General features: G+C 38.8%; 1 long non-coding RNA gene across 1 annotated transcript in view; it reads left to right on the forward strand.

Annotated features, from left to right (window-relative positions):
- Positions 1–3430, forward strand: part of LOC103546930 (uncharacterized) — a 43820-nt gene extending 40390 nt beyond the window's left edge. The window contains exon 3 of the long non-coding RNA XR_543808.2: positions 609–3430. This is a non-coding gene — a long non-coding RNA (uncharacterized lncRNA). The remainder of the gene's footprint in view (positions 1–608) is intronic.
- The last annotated feature ends 2570 nt before the right edge of the window (positions 3431–6000 follow it).

The following is a 6000-nucleotide window of genomic DNA, read 5'->3' on the forward strand; positions in this document are numbered from 1 at the left end:
TATTCATAACTCCCAAAACTTGGAAGCAGCCAAGATGTCCTTCAGTAGGTGAATGGATGAGTAAACTGTGATATAGCCACACAATGGAATATTATTCAGTGCTAAAAAGAAATGAGCTATCAAGCCATGAGAAGACATGGGGAACCTTAAATGCCTATTACAAAGTGAAAGAAGCCAATCTGAAAAGGCTACATACTGCATGGTTCCAACTATATGACATTCTGGAAAAGGCAAAACTGTGGAGACCGTAAAAGGATCAGTGGTACAAGGGGTTAGGGAGAAGAAAGATGAATAGGCAAAGCCCAGAGGATTTTTAGGACGGTGAACTATTCTGTATGATATTACAAAGGTAGATACATATTGGTATACATTTGCCAAAAGCTACAGAATGTACAACACCAGGAGTGAACCCTAATGTAAACTATAGTCTTTGGATGATAGTGATGTGGTTCATAGATTGTAAGAAATGTACCTCATGGTGTGGATGTCAATAGTAGAGGAGGTTGCGGGTGTGTGAGGACAGGGGATATATGGGAACTCTCTGTACTTTGCACTGTAAATCTAAATTGCTCTAAAAAAATAAAGTTAATTTTTTTTTTAATTAACAGAGAGAAGAGAGAAAATTCCTGAAAGAGAATGACATCTGAAAGACGATAGACACCTCATCAAAACAGTAGATTTCAGAAGACAATGGATTAATATCCTCAAAGTGCTGAGGAAAAATAATAGTATAGTTATAAAATCTATATGTACCCTTAATTAATAAGGAAGTCAAAATAAAGATTTCTTCAGACATTTGAAGACTAAGGCAATTTCTGTCCAGACCCTCATGAAAGAACTACTGAATTTTCTTATTTGGAAAAAATAGAATAAAAGAAGCTCCCATTGGCCAAATACAGGAGAAAAAGTGAACGTCAAATAGAATAATGACTGTATTAGGTTAAAATAGGTTGACTATATAAAAATTCATGAGTTCATAATATTACAGAATCAAAAAGCAAACAAGAGAAAGCAAGCACACACTATTTACACACATTGGTCACTATTGAAACCTAGGGTACAAGTGCTTATTTTGAAAATTGGCAATTAAAAATAATTAAGAATTTATCCTGTCTTTCCAGAATGAGCTATACAAAAGAACTTCAGTAAATAAATATAAAGCAAAGATAGAATTAGAAAATCTTCCATTTTCAACCAAATGAAATAGTTGATAGAGACAAGGCTCATCAGTGGATGAAACCACTAGAGAAAAAGTTGCTGGAGAACTTTACAAGGGAGGGATCAGACTGTCAACACATGAACCTACTGATCAATCTTAGCATCACTCAAAACGCAACAGTGAGACAGGCTGGCTTCCTGATTTGATACAATATGAAGTACAATATATGGCGCCAACTTTGAATTATTTTTTGTCAGAAATATTGAGCCTAACCAAGACTCTCTTCAACTAGTTTCCTCTCTTCACCTACTTTCCAATGAGAGGAAAAAGGGATAGAGGAATAAGTTAGATGATCCCATGAGGGAGCAGACAAATTCAGAATGTGGGACATTCTACAAGACAGCGCGTCTAATTTATTCTGTAAGTCAACACCATACAAAAAAAGAAGGAGGACTGTACTAGATCAGTGTTCTCAACCAGAGATGATTTTGTCCTCAGGGGGACATTTAACAGTGTCTGGAGACATTTTTGATTGTCACAATGTGAGAAGTGCTACTGGAATCTAGGAAGGAGAGGCCAAGGATGCTGCGAAACATTCTACAATCACAAGACAACCCCCCACAAGAATTAACTGCTCCAAAATGTTAATAATGCCACTGCTGGAAACTCTGTACTAAAGGAGATTGAAAAGACACAACAATCCAATTTAGTATGTGGGTCTTATTTGGATCCTGATTTAAACAAACCAAAACCATGAAAAGACATTTTTGAGCTAATCAGGGAAATTTGAATACAGACTGGGTGTTAGATGATACTGAAAAATTATTGTTGGGTATGATATTGGTATTGTGTATGGTATGTAAGAAAACGTCTATAATTTTTAGAGATTCATTCCAGAGTATGTAGAAATAAAATGGCATGATGTCTAGGATTTTCTTTAAAATATTTCAGCAAAAAAAAGAATAGATTACGTAAGTATGGCAAAATATTGATAGTTCTAAAATCTTGATGATGGCTGTTGTGACGATGGCCTATATATTTGTGTATATTTGATAAAGTTTTTCGTTTAAACACAAAGGCCATGCCTCACAAAGAAGGGATTTAACCCAGCAGAAAAAAGGAATAGACAAGAAACAATTATTATTATTCATGGAGGAATCCTATTGGACTGTGTGGACCCTCTTCAGACTGGAATGAGCATGGTAAGCAGCTGGTGCCCATACAGATGCTCAGCACGATGAACTGCGTGGTGCCCAGACACTGGTCACAATTCAGTGAGAAGAAACAAGGCCGTCATGCTCGCCAGAAGATGCTATATTGGAAAAAATGTATATTTTGGTGGGTTCATTCAGTTCAGAAGCTGTGGTTATATGTATTTGCTGAGGAACAAGGTTTTTCTCACTTCACTTTTGTAATAGATGCTTTTTAGAAATTTGACTATTCTAAAAAATTTCAATATCAGGAAAAACCATTGAGCTAACAAGGAAGGAATCTCCTCTTGTGCCTGTTGTTTCTCTGTATTTTCAAAGAGTGTCATTTTTTGCATCTCCGTTTATTTGATGACTGTGCCTCTCAGAATATTCTACTTGTAATTTTCCTTCGCTTATTATCATGCAAAGTCTAGACACCTCATATGACCTCATTACTGTCGGTGCGGTGATGGGTGTGTTCCTCATGATTGATGGTGGCATTGGTGGAAAGTCAAAGCCACACTTGCACTGCCCAAATAGAATCCTACTGTCTGCTGGAAAGCAAAAGTAGATGTGGAAAAAGTCATTCACTTGTATTGCAGGACACAAGTATGGACCACAGTATGAGTGATTTTCACTGGTATAGTGGGTTGGATGATAGACCCCAAAATGATATATCCAAGTTCTAATCCCTGGTACCTGTAACTGTGATCTTATTTGGCAATAGGGTCGTTGCAGATATAATTAAATTAAAAATAAAGAATCTTGGGGTAAGATCATCCTAGACTTAGGATGGGCCCTAAATCTAATGGCTGTGTCCTTATCAGAGAAAAGAGAAGGAGATTTGAGATAGAAGAGAGACACAGGGAAAAGCCATGCGAAGATGGAAGCAGAGATTGGAGTTATGCAGCTTCAAGTCAAGGAATGCCAAGGATCACTAGCCGCCACCAGAAGATAGGAGTGAGGCATGGAACAGATTCTTTCTCAGAGCCTCCGGGAGGAACCAACCATGCCAACAACTTGATTTTGGACTCCTAGCCCCAAGAACTGTGAGAGAATAAATTTCTGTTGTGTTAAGCCACCCGGTTTGTGGTAATTTGTTATGGCAGCCCTGGGAAACTAATATAACTTATATGGGGCAGATTTTCCCAGAAATACCCTGATGAATTAAAACAAATGACTCCCAGATTCTCAGAAGGCCTCCATTGGTCATTCATTCACTCATTTTCTCATTCGTTCATCGTTGAAATGTCTATTTATTATGTACTTGGGTCTAAAACATAACTGGGACTTTTTGGATTCTCTGACACATTCTTATCCAGGGTAAATTTGGTTATTGCTAACTCTGTAGTTGGGGAAAGTTTACTGTAGATATTTTGTACTTCACTTCAAAAGAGTTGTTATCGTCTGGATTCTTCATAAGTTAACTTTGCATTCTGTCTAACCATCGGCTAACAAATGGCAATAACAAGAAGTAAATGGGATTTTTCTCTTTTCTCAGAATTTCATCCAAGGCCACAAAGTGGAAGATAGAGAGCAATCGATACTCCCACGTTGGGAGGAAAGGTGCTAGATACATCTTTGCAGGATTTATAGAAAGATAGAACTCTCGTCCACGCACAGTCTGCATATGAGAAAAGAGGATGTTTAAAAAGGAATCATTGAAAGGAATTCATAGAAGCAATGAGTGTTGAGATTTTCTTCTTGGGAACATTCCTTACAACTGTGCCAAGTGTACGTTGCACAACTACAGGGGGCACCATTCACCCCACAGTCACTGGAGATTTATATAGTGCTATAACAATTTTCCAGCAGATGGCAGTAAAGTATCTTGAGGAGTAAAGGTCCTTTTCCTAATTCACACAGGGTCATATGGGCTAATACAGACGCTGCTCCTTTTCATTTTTCTCCTCTCCATGCTCCCCCAAGCCAAGTATGTCGAGTTCCAAAAGAATCTTCACAGATGTTGGGATTGCCTACAACAGGAGAGACTAATGTCCCATTCCCTGAAGGAATGCTGGCTGAGTTACAGAAACTCTTAGGCCTGCCCCAGGCTACTTACTATCAGGGCAGAGCCTGAGAGTCCTGGGAGAGCCTGATAAGTGTCCCAGGAGCCTTAGGCCTAATGCTTGCTCTTTCTCTGGAAAAGTCTGAATGGAGGAGACTGGCTAGAGCTACCATGACAGCAAGATAGGCAGACAGAGCTAGTCAAACTGCACTTCCACCACTTGGCATGGTAAGAGTACATGAATTCCCTGGGCCAAATGGACACCCTTGCTAGGGGCAGCCAGGCATGAGCTGTCTGAAAGAACTTTGTCTGAGGGAACTGACCACTAAGTGACACCCCCACCACCATCTCCCCCGCCACCACCACCACCAAAAAGAAGGGATGTACAGCAAGAAGAGAGAAAAGGTGAGGGGAGATCACCAAAGGTCAGGCAGAGAAAAGATTACCTCTGGCACAGAAAGGTGTGTGGAGGTCCACCACAGGTTTGCCAAAGAACTCATAAAAGTGCCCCAGAAGGGAGAAACCTTTGGTCACCTGCTATTACAGAAGGCATTCCACAGCCAAGAGAAAAGTATGAATAGCACCAGCCTTTACCCATTTACCTGTTACTCATTCCCCCTCCCTACCCTGGAGGAGTCAGAAATTGCAAAAGAGCAGAAGGAGCAAGAAAAGTAAAAAATAAACGATATCCCACCTTCCCTTCCTCAGTGTGGGTTCCCAAGGCACCAGTCAAGCCTAAGAAATTTCTTCTCACTGTATACTCTTTTGGTCTGTCTGAAGAGAACCTAGAGTTTTATGTGGTAGTCTTCTCTCCCCCATGCAACTTATGTACATTCAGGGAAGCTAAAATTCTACTAACAGCAACAACCCACTCTTCATCACCCCAGCACTAGTTTTTATTCTCTGAAAACTATACAACATTTTTAAAAATCTAAATAAATGAAAAGACATCTCATGTTCATGGATCAGAAGACTTAACATTATTAATAGTAACAATTCTCCTCAAACTGATCTGCATATTCGACACAATCCCTATAAAAATCCAAGCTGGCTTTTTAGCAGAAATTAACAAGCTGATCCTAAATTTTATATAGAAATGTAAGGGATCCAGAATCACCAAGACAATATTAAAGAATAACAAAGCTGGAGGACTGACACTCTGATTTCAAAACTTACTGTAAAGTTACAGCAATCAAGACAGTGTTGTACTAGTATAAGAATAGACATACAGATCAATGGAATAGAATCGAAAGACCAGAAATAAACCCTCACATTTGTAGTCAGTTGATTTTCTACAGGATACCAGGACAATTCAATGGGGAAAGAATAGTCTCTTCAACAACTGATGCTGGAACAACTGGATATCCACATGAAAAGAATTAAATTGGACCCCTTCCTCACACCATACACAAAAATTAACTGATCATAGATGCAATTACAAGAGCTAAAATTATAAAACTCTTAGGAGGAAACATAGGGGTAAATCTTCATGACCTCAGATTTGGCAGTGGTTTCTTAAAAATGACACCAAAGAACACATGACAAAAAATAATAGACAAATTGGACTTCATCGAGATTAAAAACCTTTGTGCCTCAAAGAATATCATCAAGAAAGTGAAAGACAATCCACAAAATGGAGGAAA

The sequence above is a fragment of the Equus przewalskii genome, chromosome 1, assembly GCF_037783145.1.
Source record: "Equus przewalskii isolate Varuska chromosome 1, EquPr2, whole genome shotgun sequence".
Classification (NCBI taxonomy): Eukaryota; Metazoa; Chordata; class Mammalia; order Perissodactyla; family Equidae; genus Equus; species Equus przewalskii.